The sequence below is a fragment of the Microtus pennsylvanicus genome, chromosome 12, assembly GCF_037038515.1.
Source record: "Microtus pennsylvanicus isolate mMicPen1 chromosome 12, mMicPen1.hap1, whole genome shotgun sequence".
In the NCBI taxonomy this organism is placed as follows: Eukaryota; Metazoa; Chordata; class Mammalia; order Rodentia; family Cricetidae; genus Microtus; species Microtus pennsylvanicus.
The window spans coordinates 97274123-97295254 of record NC_134590.1 but is presented as its reverse complement, the minus strand read 5'-3'; the positions used below and the strand labels follow the sequence as shown (position 1 = coordinate 97295254).

At 45.5% G+C, this 21132-nt stretch overlaps 1 pseudogene; it reads left to right on the top strand.

Annotated features, from left to right (window-relative positions):
• Positions 1 to 2506: 2506 nt before the first annotated feature.
• On the top strand, positions 2507 to 3049 carry LOC142832843 (cofilin-1 pseudogene; annotated as a pseudogene).
• The last annotated feature ends 18083 nt before the right edge of the window (positions 3050 to 21132 follow it).

Below are 21132 nucleotides of genomic sequence, written 5' to 3'. Positions count from 1 at the left end.
GAAGCCTGGTCTTGATGGAATCCATCAATGAATTGGGCTTTCTTATGTCTGCTGAGAATGCTGGCATTGGTCTTTCTGAATGTGGGTGTTGTGTCTGCTTAACAATTTGCAATATACTTCCTTGGCCACCGCTGAGGACACCTTGCAAACACAAGTCTCTATGGCAGCCTACAATGCCAAACTCTACTGGTGTTGATGGTGCAGTGGAGGGCTTAACAGTTGTCTACCTGTGTCATGAATCATTTGTCAGATACCCTAGGGCCTTTGAGATAGGAACTTGATGCAGACAGATATCTCTTCCAGCATTCACTTACTGAATTTGTCCATTCCTGCTGTTTCTACTCTCTTGCCTTGACAAAGCACTGTGGCCAAGGCCATCATGGGTAAAAGCATGTTATTTAGGGGTCCCAGTTACAGATGGGGGACAGCACATGACCATCCTGATTGGAATCTAGCAACAAGTCATGGCATTGAAGCTGGAGGTGATAGCTGACACTGATTCTCAAGCAAGAGAGAGAGAGAGAGAGAGAGAGAGAGAGAGAGAGAGAGAGAGAGATTAGTTGGAACGGGTTTGGCTTTAGAAACCTTAAAGCTCTGTGGCCCCCTGATGGGGGAGAGTCTTCTGTTTTGTGTTAATTTCATTGACTAAATAAAGAGACTGCCTTGGCCCTTTAATAGGACAGAAAATTAGGTAGGCGGAGTAGACTGAACAGAATTCTGGGAGAAAGAAAGCCGAATCAGGCAGTCGCCATCATTCTCCCACCCGACACAGACGCAGTTTAAAATCTTTCCTGTTTCATATGCAAATATGTTCATCTATGGGGGCCATTCTCATTCAAACTAAGCCACATATTAATCAGGATAAGGGTGGAGGAAACTCTTGGGTAGCATCTCCTGAGCTCTGACTGTTGATGTCCCTATCCTTCTGCTCTCCTTGCATTTTCAGAGAGCAGATGGCACCACTATTTCTCTTGAAAGTTGCAAACCTGAACTTCCATAAAGATGTCTGGAAGACAAAAGAGACCCTTGTACTCCAATTTTATCTACAAAGAAGTTTCTTTTGTGGAGCCCTTCACCTAGAAGAGCACTGTTTGGCTCTCTGCACACAGTTGGATATTTGATATCACCTCACAAGATCAGAATGAGCTAGATAGTCTCAGAAAAAGAACAAATAACAGGCACACCTCTCAATTGTCATTGGGAGGCAGAACACACAAAACCATCAGTGGTCTGCCTTATGTGACAATGTAAGTTTGACCACAGTTTCAACCTGTCAACCAAGCCATGGCACAGCCTCTGTGCCAACTTGCTGAAAGACTTGGGACATTCAACATTAGTGTCTTCCAACCCCTGACTATCATAGACACAGCAGTCAATGTGAACACAAGTCCTGGACCAGCGCAGGACACCATGTAATTTAGGGAGTGCCCCGTCAATCAACTCCTTGTGTTGAGAAAGCCATCTAAACAAGCAAAGGGTGATTTTCATAGCTTTCTCATGAGGCCTTGGAAAGCAGGGGGAATAGCAAACTGTGTGACTCTAACATCATGATCTGTTTCCTGTCATGGTGAAGCTGAATGGGAGGCAAGTGGGTAGGTAGCCAGAGAATTCAGGCTGAGTACCATGGAAGGTTAGACTGTGACACATATGTCTGGTTAGCTCTCCTCAAGCAAAGGTTGTCTAGCCAGGGACAATGTGAAAGAAATCTGTTTCTAATAGACAAGGTCATAGAATCCTTGAGGGACACCCTCCAATAAAGCCAGGCCACTTCCTTTCAAAGACTTGAAGGCACCAGCCTCATATGCCCTTCTGTCTTACCTCAGAAAAGCATGTGGTTACTTCTCTGCCCCTTTCAGACAGCAAATCCACACTGCTCATCTTCACACAAGTCAAGAAACAATGATTTTTGTTTTTGGGCCAACTTCCTGATTCCCCAGGCTGCTTACCATGTCAGGAAATGGATAATAACCTTTGCAAGCACTCATGAACACATTCAACCATGAACTTTTCTTGCTTCCCATAGAGAGCTACAACAGCGGATCAACCACCACACAGGGTCAATTATTCATTTGTTCTGTTGACAATAGCTCCTGAGAGATATCATAAGATGAGAATGTAACCATCAAATTGCCCTCCTAGTGACAGGAATGATTCACTCAACCAAGTGGGTGATCTTCAAACATGAAAGCATGAACTCAGAACCAGCTGCCACATAAAATCCTTGCATGCCAGTGTGAGGATATCATCCTACCTCTATAGAGATGGAAGGGAGAAGTTCCCTTTTCATCCTTGTACAGATGGTCTAGAGTTCTTGACAATTTACCAGTTCAAGGAGAATGTCTCAGGAAGCAAAGTCAGTGTGACGCTTGAGAACCCCTCCTACTCACACAGGAGTGAACACTGGCAGTGCTCCAGAAGACACATATGAGCCCAGACACACACAACAGCTGGGAGTCATGAAGAAAAGGAAGAGAGTCGGATCCCGGTAGCAGCTGCAATGGCTCAGTTCTTCTCTAGCTCTCCCTGTCTCCCTTTAACTTCTGGAAACATGGCTTCTGGAGTGGTTGTCTCTGATGGTGTCATCAAGGTGTTCAATGACATGAAAGTGCGCAAGTCTTCAATGCCAGAAGAAGTGAAGAAACGCAAGAAGGCAGTGCTCTTCTGCCTGAGTGAGGACAAGAAGAACATCATCCTGGAGGAGGGCAAGGAGATCCTGGTAGGAGATGTGGGGCAGACTCTGGACGATCCCTACACCACCTTTGTCAAGATGCTGCCAGACAAGGACTGCTCCTACGCTCTCTACCATGCCACCTAGGAGACCAAGGAGAGCAAGAAAGAAGACCTGGTGTTCCTCTTCTGGGCCGCTGAGAGTGCGTCTCTTAAGAGCAAAACGATCTACGCCAGCTCCAAGGATGCCATCAAGAAGAAGCTGACAGGAATCAAGCATGAATTACAAGCAAACTGTTACGAGGAGGTCAAGGACCACTGCACCCTGGCAGAGAAACTAGGTGGCAGTGCCGTCATCTCCCTGGAGTGCAAGCCTTTGTGAGCCGCCTCCAGCCCCTGCCTGGAACATCTAGCAGCCCCAGACCTGCTCATGCATGTTGCAGGCTGCCCCTTTCCTGCCAGACATGAGGGGCTGGGGGGATCCCAGCAGGGTGAGGGTAATCCCTTCACCCCAGTTGCCAAATGACCCCCCTACCCCATGGGCTGTCCTTCTCCCTCCACCCTGATGGTTCTGGCCTTCCCAAGCTGCTTTTGATCTTCTGATTCCTCTTGGGTTGAAGCAGACCAAGTCACTCAGGCACCCAGTTTTGGTGGAGCCTGACCTATTTTTTTAATGACACCCCTATTCCTCATCCCCCACATCCCATGCTGCCAACTTATAACCGCAATAGTGACTCTGTGCTTGTCTGTTTAGTTCTGTGTGTAAATGAAATGTGGAAACGATCCTCCCTTGCCAGCTGGTTGCCCTCCCCTTCCCCTTGTTCTCAGCCACTCATGAAAACAGGACCAGTAAGGGACCTTCAATTTAAAAAAAAAATAAAAAAAAACAATAAAAAGGCTAATTAACAAAAAAAAAAAGAAAAGGGAAGAGAAAAAACATGGGTGAAGGTTTCATCTTTCATAAATGATTGTTCTTATGTGCAGGATATATTTCTCAACCTGCGATAACTGTGATTTTGTTCACATCATTCTGGCTAAAAGCTCCTGTGTTTTCAACTTCCTTTTTGTCTCTTCAGATGAGTCTGCCAAAAATCACGTGTCCCTTGAATCTCTGAAGAGCAGCAGGGTAACCTGTTGTAAGCTGCCTCTTTGGGACCACAACAGAATGTTGGCTCAAGTACTATGGATGCTATGGCTACTTTTCACTGGATGTTGCCACTATGTTCCACTCTCCAGAGTTTAAACAAAGTTTTCCAAGCCTGACACAGAAATTTCTCTGTTTGTTATTTTATTATTATGTATTTTATTAAATGTTCACTTGATTTTTATCCTGATCCATCTCTTAACATTGATATAAACCTATGATATCCAGTCCCAAGTAAATTGAAATATTGCAGCATAACTTCTGAGTCAGGATTTTCTAATCCTGTTTGATTTCACCGTGGCAAGTATTTTTCAGAACTATTTCACACAAAAGCTTTGGCATTGACTCTTATAGCAGCCTATGATTCAGGGCACCCATGTCTTATTGGTAGCTGTGTCTGAAGCACACAGACATGTCATGTCTGCAGCTTGGCCACAGGGACACCTGATGCTTCTTGACTGCATTGGCATGAGTAGTCTAGGAAGTAGCTAGTAAGGTCCTCTGTGCTCAGGGTCATATGGTCCTAGGGCTCTCATTGGTGGGAAGAAAACAGACAGTGTCTGGGATGGCCAAATGAAAAGGAGACCTTAAGAGATATAAAGCTACAACCGTATTTGAAAAAATTTATAGGTCAAGAAAAAAGAAGCCTAAGAAGGTGCCTTCAGTTCAGATATCCCTGCTTTATCTGTCCAGCCATCAGCACAGATCTGCCTCGGGAAATTCAGAGACACAAAAAGACATCAGAGAAACTAGGGAAAACATGAAAACCAAAGCAAAGGAAGCACACTTAGGAGGCAGAGACAGGAGTATCTTTGTGAGATCAAGATTGGCCTTGTTCACAAAGGGAGTTCCATGGTAGCAAAAGCTGTTATACAGAGAAACCCTCTCCTAAAAAAGTAAAGGAAGCTTGAAAAAGTGATGTCCATTCACTGCTTGGTAGGCAATCATGAGTTCTGACTTCCTGTCTTCCCCCTCTCCATTGACAAACAGGAATGGTGACATATGCTTGGAATCCCACCACTGGCAAGGCAGCCATCTGCTGATTACTCACTGTCAATGCCACCAACCTAGCAGAATCACTGAGACCTGATGTGAATGAGTGACCTGTGTCACATAAACAAGGTGAATATGAGGTTTTGCTGTGGCTTCCACATGCATATACATTAAAGAAATGTATGTGTACACAGACACAATTGTACCCATATACATATACAAAGAATCACAGATACACACACACACATACACATGGGGGGGGGAGAGAAGAAAGACAGGAGAGAGATAGAATGGAGAAAGAATTATAAAGAATCAATTGGACTTTTGTGGACTGATTGGTGTGTCTAAAGTATTTTGAATTTTGACTCTTTGAGGCAGGGCTAGTGGCCATTCTGAAGTTCAATGAAGGCCTTATGTGTCTCAGAGTGACCTCAAACATCTGCTCATTCTGCCTCTACTACCAACTGCTGACATTACAGATATTGGATTCCCTCTTCCATCTGTCCAGTGCTACAAATCTATATCAGATACTGTAGCATGCTGGAGCAACACTCTCTGACTAAGGTATTTCCTGAAACCATTTTACAAATTTCATAGAGAGGGGTTGGAAATGAAGGTTTCTCTGAACTGTACCATCCAGCATCAGCTTTTAAATAATCCCTAGGCTGGGAGGTGGTGGCCCATGCCTTTAATCCCAGCACTCAGGAGGCAGAGGAAGGTGGATATCCATAAGTTCAAGGCCAGCCTGGTCTACAAGAGTTACTTCCAGCATAATGGTGAGAGTTCTGGCCAACAGGCAGAAAACTTCTCTGTTCTTCTTCTTGGGTCATCATCTTTTTCAGGGCACAGACCAAAGTCACATCAACACAAGTGGACAGACACCACTTAACCTCTAGTCTGGGGAACGAGATATGGACTTCCACATTCTGGAGAACATCCAGTTCATGAGATACACAGAGAATGACATTCATGGCGAACACTGGGACTAAGAAACTGGAACTAGGGATTGTGTTAGGGGGATTCCTCAGTTGGCAGAGTACTTGTCAGACAATAGTGGGACGTAGATTTGTGTCCCAGTACCAGCATATAATATCAGCAGCGTTAGCACACAGTGGTAATCCCTACTCTTGAGATTCCCAGGAAGGAGTCTAGGAGAGCTGATGAGCTCCAGAATCGGGGAGAGACTGTTTCTCAAAAATCACACTGGAAGGCCAATGAGAAGAGAATCATGAAGTTGAATTCTGGATTCAAGAAGTATACCCAGAAATGAAGACATAGGCAACACACGTGCTCGCACACACACATGTGCACACACATACACACAAAACCCAAATTATAATTGGAAAGGTTTCAGGAACGGGTCAGGATGTAACTGTAGGTACAAAACATGTCCCAGCCGCCACTTGAGCACAGAATCCATGTTCATACTTGTCACACATAAATTCGTCCGCTTAAGTCAGAATCTTCTTTTCATCTGACTAGAGTTTAGGATTCTTGCACTATGAAACAGCTAACTAATAACTATAAACACAGATCTGTACACAGTAAACCAGTTCCAAAAGTAACCAGAAATAATCAATGCATTTGCTCATTGAGGGTTTCTTGCCCTATATTAATCAGGAAATCTTCAGCAAATACAAAACAACAGGAATCATCTCAGTGGCAACTGAGTGACTGTGGTCCCCTTTCTAGAAGGCCTATCCTGTCCCAATCGGGGTGTCCTGCCAAGCCTGGGGCAGGTGAGGCACATGCATTACTGGCTGTCATGAAGAATTCTGCTGTCATCACCTAACAATGACAAGGTATCCTCGTGTAGTCATGTTTATCCAGTAACTCCCCTAGCCTCAACTTGGAAAAGAGCAATTCTGCATGTGGAATATACAAAGTCCTGTGCTTATTTTATGTGAGCCAGATTCAGGAAGGGAACACCACTCATCCTTAGTCCTGTGTTCCCACAACCTTGAGAGCACTGAGAGGAGAGAGCAAGAGTTGTATGACCCATGCGTTTAAAGCACAACCTACATACTCTGAACAGATTGTTTCCAGATTAAACAGAGCCTTATTAAACTATGGCCCTGTATGAACATATCTGTGCATACAGGGGCCATAATCACATAACATGATTTATACTAAACATACATCCCAGGCTCCCTGAGGATGTCCCCGGAGTCCTTAAGTTGGCTGGCTCAGTCCTGCAAAGGACAGCATCTGAGCTGTGGATCCTTACAGCAAGCTCCTCATGTAGAAATCACAGCATGTCAGAGGGTCATGATGTCATCTGCACAGGCTTTGTGCTGTTCTTCACCCTTGTCCTCTGTGTCTCTCTAAACCTTCACCACAGACTAAGGACCAACTGCAGTTTCCATCAGCATCTTCAGAGGAAGGCTCAGGACACTCCGACTCCCTCATGAGGAAATGCTGATGCTAAGACTGGTATTAGTGATTCTGCAGTGCTTGTGTGAGTGTGTATGTGTGTGTGTACGAGTGTGTGTTTCAGAGAAACAGTCAGGCAATTTAGCAGGTCATCCAAGCATGCAAAGAATTGCTCCAACATTTGAAGATGAAAAAGGAGTGAGAGCCCATTGTGGTGGCACGTCTTTAATCCCAGCACTGTGGAGGCAGAGGCAGGCTGATCTCCGTGCATTTGAGACCAGCTTGGTGTGCAAAGTGAGTTTTAGGGCAATGAGTATTGTTACACAGAGAAACCCTGTCATGAATAACCAAAAAGAAAAAAAAAGAATAAGAGAATGGGAATGGCAAAAGTAAAAGCTATGCCTTATTTTTCTTGTTTGAGTTGGAAATCAGGAAGCAAGCAGGCTTGACTATGATGTAGAAACTGCCACATGTAGAGAGGACTCCCTAAGAAGTGTAAGTCCAGTGTCTCATTAATGGGACAATTATTTTTCCCATGAGTTATTGTGTTTTCAAATGAATCCACTTTTCTGAGTAGAGGCATTCTGGGGAGGGCATTGATGGGCTCAATTACATTAATGTGTAAGGGAGGAGACAAAATAATATGTAAGGATCTAATATTTAAGGCAGATCACACTTCATAATTCCAGCATAAATTAGAACTCAGCTTCCATTCTTTGGACAGGAGGAAGTAGCTTTGGATTCACAGATCTCACCAAAGCCAAAATACTTCTACCTTGTCACATGGTACTTTATATCTCAAGAAGGCAATTGTGATGCTGCTTTTGCTAGTGGACCCAGTGAAGCCAGAGCTGACCTGCAATGCCAGGAAAGGGGTTCTCATCAAAACCTTCAAGCTGGCCAGTCAAACACAGGGGAGCAGGACATACTAGAGAACAGGGGAGTTGCTCCAAATACTATTACTATTGGGGTTTAGAAATTATATTTGAGCCCTGCGAGTTCCATGGAACCTGGTCACACATCCTGTGCCAATACTTGGGGGCACAAAAGGTAAGTAAGCAGCAGCCCTGTGACCCTGGACCCCACACTCCCTAAGAACTCCAGGTGGGAGAAAAGCCAGGAGCCCCTCTCCAGGTCCTTTGATATTCCTAGTCCCCAGCAAGGGTGCTTGCCGGTTAGCCCTCAATCCACCCCAACCCCAACCCATCATTCCCTGCAAGCAATACATCCTGACCCAATACTCGGTGGACATAAGAGCTGCTAGCAGGGAGCTTTCCTGCTAGCCCTCAATCCACCTGGCCCCCAACCCACCCCCAACCCTGCAAGCTCCGTAGAACCCTGTGACACAACTGGCACCAATCCTGAGTGGACCTAAGAGCCAGCTTCAATACTGACTGGACCTAAGAGAGAGCCACAGCAAAGATTGGACCAAGAAGCCTCTAGTAATATGGAGCGGCGGCGGGGCTATGTCCCCAAAACCCCAGCCGCCTGCCTGGCTCGGCTAGCTTATGCCCCGAAATAATTACACAGACACTGTATTCTTTTAAACACTGCTTGACCCATCTCTATCTAGCCTCTTCTAGGCTAACTCTCGCACCTGGACTAGCCCATTTCTTATCATCTGTGTAGCACCGGTCTTACCGGGAAGATTCTAGCCTAAGTCCATCTTGGGTCGGAGCTTCAGAGCTTCATCGCGTGTGTCTGCCCAGGAGCCGGGAGCATGGCGGACGTCTGCTCCCGAGAAGAGCACTGTGGAGTCTGAGCTCACTTCCTCTTCCTCCCAGCGTTCTGTTCTGTCTACTCCTCCCACCTATCTTCTAACCAATGAGATGGGCCAAGGCAGTTCCTTTATTGCTTAGCCAATGAAATCAACAGATTGACATATGACACTCCCACATCACTTCCCCTTTTTCTGTTTAAACAAAAAAGGCTTTAACTTTAACATAGTAAAATTACATATAACAAAACAGTTATCAAGTAAAAGTTACATCAGAAACATTTATACATATAACAAAATTGACCGTAAATCTCTCTCAATAAAGCAAAATCTATACTAATGCAAATTATTCATGTCTATATCATATCCCCCTTTAAATGTAAAAGAACATTTATAAACTATATTTGGGAACATGGGCGCAGTTTTTTCTCTCCAAACTGCTTCCTGCTGAATGGGGGCGTCGTTAATGATTTTAGGGTGTAACCTGTGTGCCAGGTTTATCTCAGTTGGCAGTTGAGCAAGGCAATTTTCTGAAGATGTTCACAGCAACCCTTCAGGAGGACGTGGTCCATCATACCAAATCGGAATAGAAGAAATCCATAGAGTCTCATCCTCTGTGAAAACAAAAGAAGACTCTCTCCAAAGCATCATATCCTTAGACCCAAATTCTGAAATCGTAATACCCTTATATCCATTCTGGTTTAGCTTGGCAGCCCATGTAATGAAATGTCTGTCTGTACTTAGCTCCTTTACAGTCAAAAATTTTAAAGAAAACACAATGTACATAATCCAGACTCTCTGTGAATTTTCCATTTTTTACGTAGCTTATTTTTCTTTATTTCTTTTAATCTCTTAACTATCTGTACTCTGTCTCTTTAAAGACTTTACCTTTTTTTTTAACCATTAACTTTATTCTCTATATTCCTTTTCTTCTCTCTCTCAAGCCTACGTACATTCATCTAACAGTGTGACTCGTTTAGTGGTCTGAATCTGTCCTATTGTGAATCTGCAATTTTTTACTATCCAGGAGCACTTTTGATTTACACCTTTAAATCACTAGGCGCTAAGCTGCGACATTTCTAGGTTAACTTTTTGCTTTTTGAGCGCATATCTTTGACCTGGAATAACCCTGTAGACCAGGCTGTCTTTGAACTCTCAGAGATTCGCCTGTCTCTGCCTTCCAGGCATTGGGATTAAAGGCGTACACTACTACACCTTGAACTCACAGAGATCTGTTTGTCTCTGCCTTCTAGGCACTGGGATTAAAGGCGTGTGCTACCACACCTTGAAGTCACAGAGGTTTACTTTAAGAATTTTAACTTTTAGTCTGCATATATTTTTAACACACAGTAAACCATTTAGAAATTTTCATTGTCTTTGAATCTCTCTTTACTGTATATCTCTCTTTTTCTGACCACATGAGTCCTTAATTTAGCAAGCAATCTCAGTAGGACTAAAGGCGTGGCTTTGACGGCTGGATCCAACCCATTCCTTAGCTTTTCAGCCTCATGGCTGAGGTACTGGCTGTAGGGTCCCTGCCAGCCAGCGAGCTACAACAGACAACACTCCAGTCCTCTCTTGGTAGCTGGCCCTCCTGCCTCAAACAGTCAGAGTTTGCCCTGGCAGGATGGCCCAGAAAGCCGGCATTTTTAAACGCGCAGCTTTTTTCCTGCTACGGCTGAAAACCGAAAAGCTTGCGTTCAGCTTTTTGTCACCACCGTTTAAGTGTTTCGTGGCAGGACCTCTTAATGAGCTGCAGGGTTTGCAGCTAAAGCTGAGTCAGGAAAATTTCAAAATGGAGGACGTACCATTTTGTGCTAGCTCCATCACCAGGTAGGAGCAGCACTCAGCACTTTAATTCTGAGACTGAGCGTGCAGCACAGAAATTCTTTTCATCCAAGTAACATCCAAATCTGACACGCAGAGCACTGCGCAGTCTGAAAACACGTCTCTGTATGGCGGCAGGAATCTGCCATGCTCTTCCGCCTGCCTAAGCCTGATTCTGCCTTCTGCCCAGGAGCAGGCGGGGAGCTCTGAGTCATCGTCACGGTCTCAGAGCACTCTCCTTCTGATCCCAAGCGGGAACACAAACATAAAGCCAGAGTTTGCACTGGCGGCACAGCCCCAGGAAGCAGCGCTTTAAGATAACGCAGCTTTTTTTTCTGCTGCTGTTGCCGAATCAGGAAATCTCTCTACAGCACGCCACCAACAAACAGCAAAAATCTGTGTTAAACTCTCTCTCCCTTATTTTTAAGCCTTCTCAAGTTTTTTGTGGACTCAGTTAGCCACACGTCTGGGCGTCATTTGTAGTAATATGAAGCGGCGGCGGGGCTGCGTCCCCAAACACCCCAGCCGCCTGCCCGGCTCGGCTAGCTTATGCCCCGAAATAATTACACAGACACTGTATTCTTTTAAACACTGCTTGACCCATCTCTATCTAGCCTCTTCTAGGCTAACTCTCGCACCTGGACTAGCCCATTTCTTATCATCTGTGTAGCACCGGTCTTACCGGGAAGATTCTAGCCTAAGTCCATCTTGGGTCGGAGCTTCAGAGCTTCATCGCGTGTGTCTGCCCAGGAGCCGGGAGCATGGCGGACGTCTGCTCCCGAGAAGAGCACTGTGGAGTCTGAGCTCACTTCCTCTTCCTCCCAGCGTTCTGTTCTGTCTACTCCTCCCACCTATCTTCTAACCAATGAGATGGGCCAAGGCAGTTCCTTTATTGCTTAGCCAATGAAATCAACAGATTGACATATGACACTCCCACATCACTTCCCCTTTTTCTGTTTAAACAAAAAAGAAAGGCTTTAACTTCAACCTAGCAAAATTACATATAACAAAACAGTTATCAAGTAAAAGTTACATCAGAAACATTTATACATATAACAAAATTGACCGTAAATCTCTCTCAATAAAGCAAAATCTATACTAATGCAAATTATTCATGTCTATATCAGAAGCCAAGACACTATTGCCCTCATTTGAAAAAAGAGATGGGTAGGCGCCAATGTAAGAATTTCTCCAACATCCTAAAATGCAACATAGTAACACCAGAACCCTGTGGAAACAAAACAGGAAGGCTGGATCATCCTAACCCAGAAGATGTAGAAGAAAATGACTTTAAACATAACTTTATGAAAATGATAGAGACCTTTAAAGAAGAAGTGAAAAACTCCCTTAAAGAAATAAAGAAGAAGACAAACAGAAAGCTGGAAGAAATGGATAAATCCCTCAAAGAAAACCAAGAAAAAGCAATCAACCAGGTGAAGGAAGCAGTTCAAAACTTGAAGATTGAAATAGATGTTGTGGGAACTGCAGCCCCGAGTTGATATCCCTGCCCCCATTTGAGGTGCTTATCTGCAAGGAAAACATAATAAATTCCCTCTGCTTCTGGAGCAGAGAAGGAAGGAATTTTAAGTGCATGATGACCAGTCTTTGATCCCTGCTAGGGTCAGGTTACAGTCCCTTCGCAGCCCCCTCCTCACTTGGTGCCATGGTATAAAACCAGCCCAGCAGACAATAAAGAAAGAAGCTGTTCCACCTCAAGCTCGTGCTCTGTGTATTCATTCAACCTGGACACCCTCCGCCGAGACTCTTGGTTCCAGCCCGCGCTGGCGCGGCATCTGGAGGTCCCACCGAGATCGGAAAGTGAGGTAAGTGGACTGGGTCGTCCTGTAAGCCGGCCAGGACGCATTGGGGGAATTATATAGAATTAATTAATTAATTAAGAAATATGGGAAATATTACGAGTAAATCAGAGTTAAAGTTTCAGTTAAAGAGATTATTGAAAGAGCAGGGAACAGCTGTAAAAACTAAGACTTTAGAAGATTTTCTTAAAACTATAGAGACGTGGAGTCCCTGGTTCGTCACCAGTGGAGCCCTCAATATTTCTGAGTGGGAACAGGTGCGCGGGGATCTTCAGAAAACGTTGAGAGAGGAGGGGCCTGAGGTCCTGCCAATGGCGACGTTCTCCCTTTGGAGACTGATCAGGGATGCTTTGCTTACAGAGAAAGTCCGGGTTAAGCAGGCTTTGGAAGCAACAAAAGAGGTGTCATCTGAGATTCAAGATAGTGAGACTAAGGCTTCCCTTTGTTCTGATATTGCCTCTGAAGCGGAGGCCGAACCACTTTCTCAGCCTGCTAAGGGGAAGCCCGGTAAGGTAGAGGAAAGAAAGGTTAAAAGAAAGCGAAAACCTCCAGACAAGGGGGAGGGAAATGAATCCCGGGACGGAGTTTCCTCTGATAGCTTAGGGGCTCGTCCCAAGCAGAATTCTTCGGCACAAACACGCCTCTACCCTTCTTTGTCTGATTTGGAAGAGAGCTTGGGAGAATCAACAGGTTCAGAAGAAGAAGTTTTGGAGGGAGAAATCGCAGCGCTACAGCGAGAATTACGCAGGGCCCGTTTAAAAGAAAAGACAAAGGGGACCTCTGGAGAGCAGGACAAGCCCCCTCCCTATCCTCTTTCTGACCAGTTCGGGACCTCTCCGGCCCCTCCCACCTGGTTGGGCTCGGAGGAGGCTCCCCGGGGAGGCGTTAAGTGCTATCCAGTGGTTGCCCCTGTTATGGAAATTCCAGATCCCTACAATCCAGGGCAGGTTTTTCCGTCGTCACGAACCTCTGGCCTTTAAGAATTTAAAACAATTAAAGGAAGCTGCCAGCCTCTATGGCACGCAGGCCCCTTTTACGTTATCTCTGATGGAGTCCTTTCGGGCTCTTAATCTCACCCCAAGTGATTGGCAGCAGCTCTGCCGGGCTGCGCTTAGTGGGGGAGACTTCCTTATATGGAGAGGAGAGTTTCAGGATAGATGTATCCAGACTGCCGCTCAGAATGCGCTGCATGGGGAACTCCAGAGAAACGCTGATATGCTGGCAGGAACAGGTGCTTTGGGGACCATCCAGCAACAAATTCAGTACGATTTGGCAGTATATTCCCAGGTGGCAACTGCGGCCATTGGGGCCTGGAAGGCTCTCCCTCTAACTGAAGGAGGAGATCACCTGTCTAAAATCCTTCAGGGACCTTCCGAACCATTCTCAGATTTTGTAGATAGACTCATACAAGTGGCAGAGCGACTTTTTGGAACAGCAGGGAATACCATGCCTATGGTAAAGCAGATGGCCTATGAGAATGCAAACAGATATTGTAAGGAAGCCCTCCGTCCCCACCGGAAGAAGAGTCTTAATGACTATATCCGGATATGTCGAGACATCGATGGGAATTTTATTCAGGGGCAGGTCTTGGCCGCTGCACTAAGGCCCCAAGGAGGGGGGGACAATAATAGTGCCACCAAGGGACCAAGGACTTGCTTTGGTTGTGGCCAAATTGGACATTTTCGCAAAGAGTGCCCCCAAAATTTAAATAACAATTTTCGCCGCCCTGGACTGTGCCCCCCGCTGCAAGCGAGGATACCACTGGGCTAATGATTGTCGCTCTAAGAGAGATGTAGAGAGACAGCCTCTTCCTCCTCCTGCCAATCCGGGAAACTGGAAGAGGGCCCAGCCCCAGGGCCCCAAAGCCAGTGCGTATGGGGCTATAACCTCCCTTCCAGGGAGTGGCAGGATTCGTTTCCTCCCCCAGAACAACCCCTTCACATCTCAGACCTCATCCGGGGAACCCCAGGGAGTGCAGGACTGGACCTCAGTCCCGCCAGCCGAACAGTTTTGACACCTGAAATGGGAATACAGGCCCTGTCAACGGAGGTGAGGGGACCCCCACCTCCAGGTACTATGGGCCTATTGCTGGGACGTGCTAATGCGCTCCTTAGGGGCATCCGTATACATCCCGGACTGGTGAATCCTGACTCTGAAGGGGAAATTAGGATTATGGCCTCTGTGGAGAGGGGAGTGACAGTGGTGCCAGCTGGGGACCGAATTGCCCAATTAATCCTCATACCAGTGGTCCCCTATGACACTCCGGTGTTAAAAGAGAAACGGGAAAGACAATGCTTAAGGGAAACTGGGGTATCCGCATTTTGGGTAGCCACCTTGAATAAACGCCCTCAACTCACCTTAAAGGTAGAGGATAGACCTTTTATAGGAATTCTGGATACAGGGGCGGACGTCTCCGTTCTGGCTGAAAAACACTGGCCTAAAGCATGGCCTAAGCAGGCAGGGACTGCCACCCTTCAGGGGATTGGCCAGGCGATACCCCAAAAAAGTGCAAAACTTCTAAAATGGCAGGATCCAGAGGGACATACAGGCTATTTCCAACCGTATGTTCTCCCAGGACTCCCAGTTAATTTGTGGGGTCGGGACATCTTGGAAGACATGGGGGTCATTCTCACCACGCAGGGCCCCTCATCATCCCAGAAAGCCACCAGAATAATGCAAAAGATGGGATGGACTCAGGGCAAAGGCCTAGGAAAGTCAGAGCAAGGTTCAAGGTGCCCTGTAGCGGACCTCCCAACTGATACCCGTGCCCCCAATGATAGAAGAGGCTTGGGGCATTTTTAATGAGGGTCACTGTTGCGCCGCCAATGCCCATACCAATTAAATGGCTTGATAACACTCCAGTGTGGGTAGAACAGTGGCCTTTGTCTAGAGAGAAGCTTCAGGCGGCTCATGAGTTAGTTGAAGAGCAATTGCAGGCTGGACACCTCATCCCCTCTACTTCTCCATGGAATACTCCCATCTTTGTTATAAAAAAGTCCTCTGGCAAGTGGCGACTCTTACAGGACCTGCGTGCCATTAATGCCACCATGCAACCTATGGGACCCCTTCAACAGGGCCTGCCCTGCCCAGTCGCAATTCCTCAAAAATGGCACTTGGTCGTTATAGACCTTAAGGATTGTTTTTTCTCTATACCCCTGCATATTCAGGATAGCCCTCGCTTTGCTTTTAGCCTTCCCTCCATTAATTTTCAAGAGCCTGCCCTGCGCTATCAGTGGGTCGTCCTCCCACAGGGCATGGCTGCCAGTCCTTCAATTTGTCAAATGTATGTTGCAGCTTGTTTGGATCCACTTAGGCGTAAGTTTGCCTCCTTCCATATTGTCCATTATATGGACGATATACTTCTGGCAGCACCAACAAAAGAGGAAAGTTTATTAATGTTTGCAGAGTTACAGACCCTTCTGGAGGAACATGGGTTCATTTTGGCCCCAGAGAAGGTGCAGATACAGCCCCCCTATTCCTATCTGGGCTTTCAAATCCAATCCATTGGGCTTCAGCCTCAGAGGCTGCAGCTGGATTGCTCCCGTTTACAGACCCTCCATGACTGGCAGAAATTATTGGGAGATGTTCAGTGGATCCGTTCCTCCCTTTCCATTCCTACGGGAACTCTTAAGCCCCTGTATGGCATGCTACCCGGGGACCCTTCCCCTGCCTCCCCCAGGATCATGACTCCAGCGGCAAAAGAAGCCCTATATGCCTTGCTTAATGCTCTTGAGCGAGCACATCTCCGCCGCCTTGATTATGCCCACCCTTTTTATTTCATGGTCTTTTCTTCACAATTTTCTCCTACTGGAGTTTTTTGGCAAGGGGGACCCATTTATTGGCTGCATTTACCTGCTTCCCCTAAGAAGGTGGTGTCTCCATATTATGAAATGGTGCTACAGCTCCTATGGAAGGCATTTGATTTTAGTTTACAAGTTTTTGGTAGGATCCCAAATAAATTTCTAATCCCTTATCAAAAAGAGGAAATAACAAGGCTTCAGAGGGTTCAAGATGGATGGACCTTGTTCATCGCCACCACTGGAGCCATTTTTGATAACCATTATCCTGATTCCCATTTAATTTCCTTTTTTAAGAATCATCCTGTTATTTTTCCAAGAATTATTAAAACTTCCCCCCTTAAGGGAGTGCGCTCAGTGTTCACTGATGGTTCTTCCAAGGGCTATGCAGTGGTAGTCTCTGATTCAATTAAAGAAAAGCAGCCCCTAGGTCCAATTTCTGCCCAAGCTGCAGAACTCACGGCCTGCCTTATGGCCTTTTCTCTTTTCAAGGATCAACCCTTCAACTTGTATACTGATAGTATATATGTGGCAAGGATTATTGGGCCATTGGAAACCTCACCATACATATTACCTACCTCTCAGGTTTTCCACCTTTTGGTTCAGCTACAAAGTCTTATATGCCAAAGAGTGTTTCCTGCCTTTGTTGGCCACATTCGGGCCCATACTGATCTGCCAGGGCCCTTGGCAGAGGGAAATAAGCTTGCTGATTCCCTCACTCGCCCAATGGCATTGTTCCTTTCTGAGGAACAACGAGCCCGTCATCTTCATGAAAAGTATCATTTAAATGCCTCTTCTCTAAAGTTTCACTCTGGCTGTTCTCAAGCCACGGCTACTCAAATCACGTCCCAATGTCCAGCTTGTGCTCCATTTCATAATGCCCCCAACGAAGGTGTTAATCCTCGAGGCCTCCATCCTAACCACCTTTGGCAGATGGATGTTACCCATTTGTCCCAAGCTGGCAGACTTAAATTTTTACTTGTCTCTGTAGATACTTATTCCAAGGTAATTTATGCCTCCCTACATTCAGGGGAAAAGATTAAGGATGTTATTGCCCATTGCCTACAGGCTTTTGCCTATATGGGCATCCCAGACTTTCTCAAAACAGACAATGGACCCGCTTATATGAGCCAACGGTTTGCAAAATTTTGCCAAGAACAACAAATTACACATACCTTTGGAATTCCACATAATCCTACAGGACAGGCTATAGTGGAGCGCACACATGCTACCCTTAAACAGTTCTTTTGTAAAATAAAGAAGGGGGAATATATCACCTCCCCAAATACCCTATTATCTACAATTTTATACACTTTAAATTTCTTAACAGTAGATAAACAAGGTCTATCAGCAATGGAAAGACATTGGCAGAAACCCTCCCAATCTCTGGGCTGGGTTATATGGAAGGATAGTATCACGGGACAATGGCAATCACCCACACCTATGCTGGCTAGGGTGAGGGGAGCCATTTGTGTCTTCCCTCCAGGAACCAAAAAACCCATCTGGGTGCCGGAGCGGAATGTTCGGCCGGTGGAGTCGGGCCCTACTGGCCCTGATAATATGGGTTCAAGTGAAGAATCGAGGGAGGCCTGAGATGGGCACTGGTGAGGAATCCACCCATACTGATGCCGGTAAGTAAAATAAGCTCTGTTTTTCCATCCTTTTACTCTACCAATTATACCTTGGGAGTTCCTGCAGCAAATACAGCATTAGAAAGATCCTCATTGGGTAATTTAACGTTTGATATATCCCATGCCCTCTGCTTCCGGAGGATTAACAATATTTCAGCGATGCCTAGTGCCTCCCTTTCTGGACCATGTGTGGTCCTTAGTAATTATTCTCTGGGAGACTTCTCTTCTAATTCTTCTGGGCATCCCTGTTTTGGATTGAGAGATATCTTTTACCCAATAAATTTTAAAAGAAATGTTTCTGGACTCCCTACCCCTCCGAGACCAGCTCCTTTATGTTGGAAGACGCCACAGTCCTTCAAATTATATTTACCATTGCCTTGGGGAAATTGTGCTCCTAAGGAACCATGGAAATTGGAGGGAGATAAATATTTATGGTGGTTTGGTCACCGACCTACCTTTAAAAACTCCTTGGGAGGGGCCTTTGATTTTTCCTATAGAAATCCAAATATGGCAGGAGTTTCACCTACGTTCGCAGGCATGTTTCTCTGTGGCCCTCGTGCATGTACAGATATTAGACCTTTAGCCCTTCAAAGGGGCTTGGCCTTCAATGCCACAGCCCGATGGAATACATCGGACATCTTTGAAACCTCCCTCCAGATTAATTATGCAGCGGGAATGAATTTCTCTATTGTCAGCCTAGCTTGTGTTCTACCTCCTTTTATGTTTGTTTCCTTTAATGGGTCGGTCGGGGAGGATGGTGTCCTTAATTGTTCTTCCAGCTCCTGCTTTTTGAGCAACTGCTGGTCCCCAACGGATGAGTCCGTGCTGATGGTGAGAATTCCTGCCCTGGTTCCCCTGGTGGTAGAAGACCCACATGATGGACGAGAGCTTATCTTGTATAGAGAAAGGAGAGACTTTGGGATCACCGCCGCAGTCATCGCAGCTATTGCCATATCAGCCACAGTCGCCACCGTTGCAGGAATCACCGTGTCCCAGAGTGCAGCTACTGCAGAGACTGTTAATACTCTTGCTGCCCGTGTTACCCAGGCCTTAGAAACTCAAAATACCATTAACTCACATATTCAATTGGGGATGTTAAATTTAAACCAGCAAACGGCCTTATTGCAGGAACAGATTAATGTGTTGTGGATGGTGCAACAAGCCTCTTGTTCTCATTTTTATCATTCTGCCTGGGTGACCCTTATGGAAGTGAAAAATATGTCCTTTGAGGTGCAACGCCTTAATGCTTACCTTAGGGGGCCTTGGAATGATTCCTTTGTAAACTTTACCCACTCTTTGGTACATCAAATTATTGCAATTAATGAAACTCGTGTTGAACCTGTATCTGCTGAGGGATGGTGGAATACCATGGCCCAGATTGGGGGTTGGGCACAGCGATGGGGAGGTGCCTTATCCCTGGGGATCTTGGGACTAGTAGGGGTGGCAGTAGGCCTGCTCCTCTTAAAACGAGTCTTAAATATCTTCACCCTGACTGAGCTTGTCCACCGTCAGGTGTTACTCAGTCTGGCGCATGACTCTTCCGGAAGTCATGAAGTGTGGCTACAGATGCTGAAAAAATGAGGGTCTCCAAGGACGGGCAACCTGTGGGGAGACCCCCCACCTAAGACAGGGCATCGGGGGCCCTATGACGGGTAAGGGAAGGTACTTCTCTCACAGGACCTAAGACAGGACCCCTCATTATAAAATAAAATAGGGGGAATTGTGGGAACTGCAGCCCCGAGTTGATATCCCTGCCCCCATTTGAGGTGCTTATCTGCAAGGAAAACATAATAAATTCCCTCTGCTTCTGGAGCAGAGAAGGAAGGAATTTTAAGTGCATGATGACCAGTCTTTGATCCCTGCTAGGGTCAGGTTACAGTCCCTTCGCAGCCCCCTCCTCACTTGGTGCCATGGTATAAAACCAGCCCAGCAGACAATAAAGAAAGAAGCTGTTTCACCTCAAGCTCGTGCTCTGTGTATTCATTCAACCTGGACACCCTCCGCCGAGACTCTTGGTTCCAGCCCGCGCTGGCGCAGCAGATGTAATAGAGAAAACACAAACCAATAAAACTTGGGAAATGGAAAGTCTGGATAAACAAATACGAACCACAGAGACAAGTATAACCAGCCAGAGATAGAAGAAAGAATCTCAGGCACTGAAGATACTATTGAGGAAATAGATTCATTGGACAAAGAAAACACTAAATCCAACAAATTCTTAACACAAAACAGTCAGGAAATCTGGGACACTATAAAAGACCAAACCTAAAAATAATAGGTATAGAAGAAGAAGAAGAAGAAGAAGAAGAAGAAGAAGAAGAAGAAGAAGAAGAAGAAGAAGAAGAACTCCAGCTCAAAGGCACAGAAAATATATTCAACAAAATTATAGAAGAGAACTTTCCCAACCTACAGAAGGAGATCCCTATGAAGGTACAAGACGCTTACAGAATGCCAAATAGACTGGATCAAAAAAAAATCCCCTCACCATATAATAATCAAAACACAAAACACAGAACAAAGAATATTAAGAGCTACAAAGGAAAAAGTTCAAGTAACATATAAAGGTAAACCTATCAGAATTACACCTGACTTCTCGATGGAAACCATGAAAGCCAGAAGGTCCTGGATAGATGTGCAGCAGACTCTCAGAGACCATGGATGCAAGCCCAGACTACTATACCAGCAAAGTTTTCATTCATTGTTTTGAAGAAAACAAAATATTCAATGACAAAAACAGATTTAAACAATACGTATCCACAAACCCAGCCTTACAGAAAGTACTAGAAGGAAAACCTCAACCCAAGGAAGCTAACTACACCCACAATAACACAGACATCTGATAACCCCCCACCAGCATAACCCAAAGAAGGGAAACACACAAACACCACCACCGAAAGATAACCAGAGTTAACAACCACTGGTCATTAATTGCTCTTAATATTGATGGTCTCAACTCACCTATGAAAAAACACAGGCTAAGAGCATGGATAAGAAAACAGGATCCAACATTCTGCTGTTTACAAGAAACACACCTCAACCTTAAAGACAGACAGTACCTCAGAGTACAGGCTTGGGAAAAGGTTTTCCAATCAAATGGATCTAAGAAACAAGTGGGTGTGGCTATCCTAATATCTAAAAAAATAGATTTTAAACTAAAATTAACCAG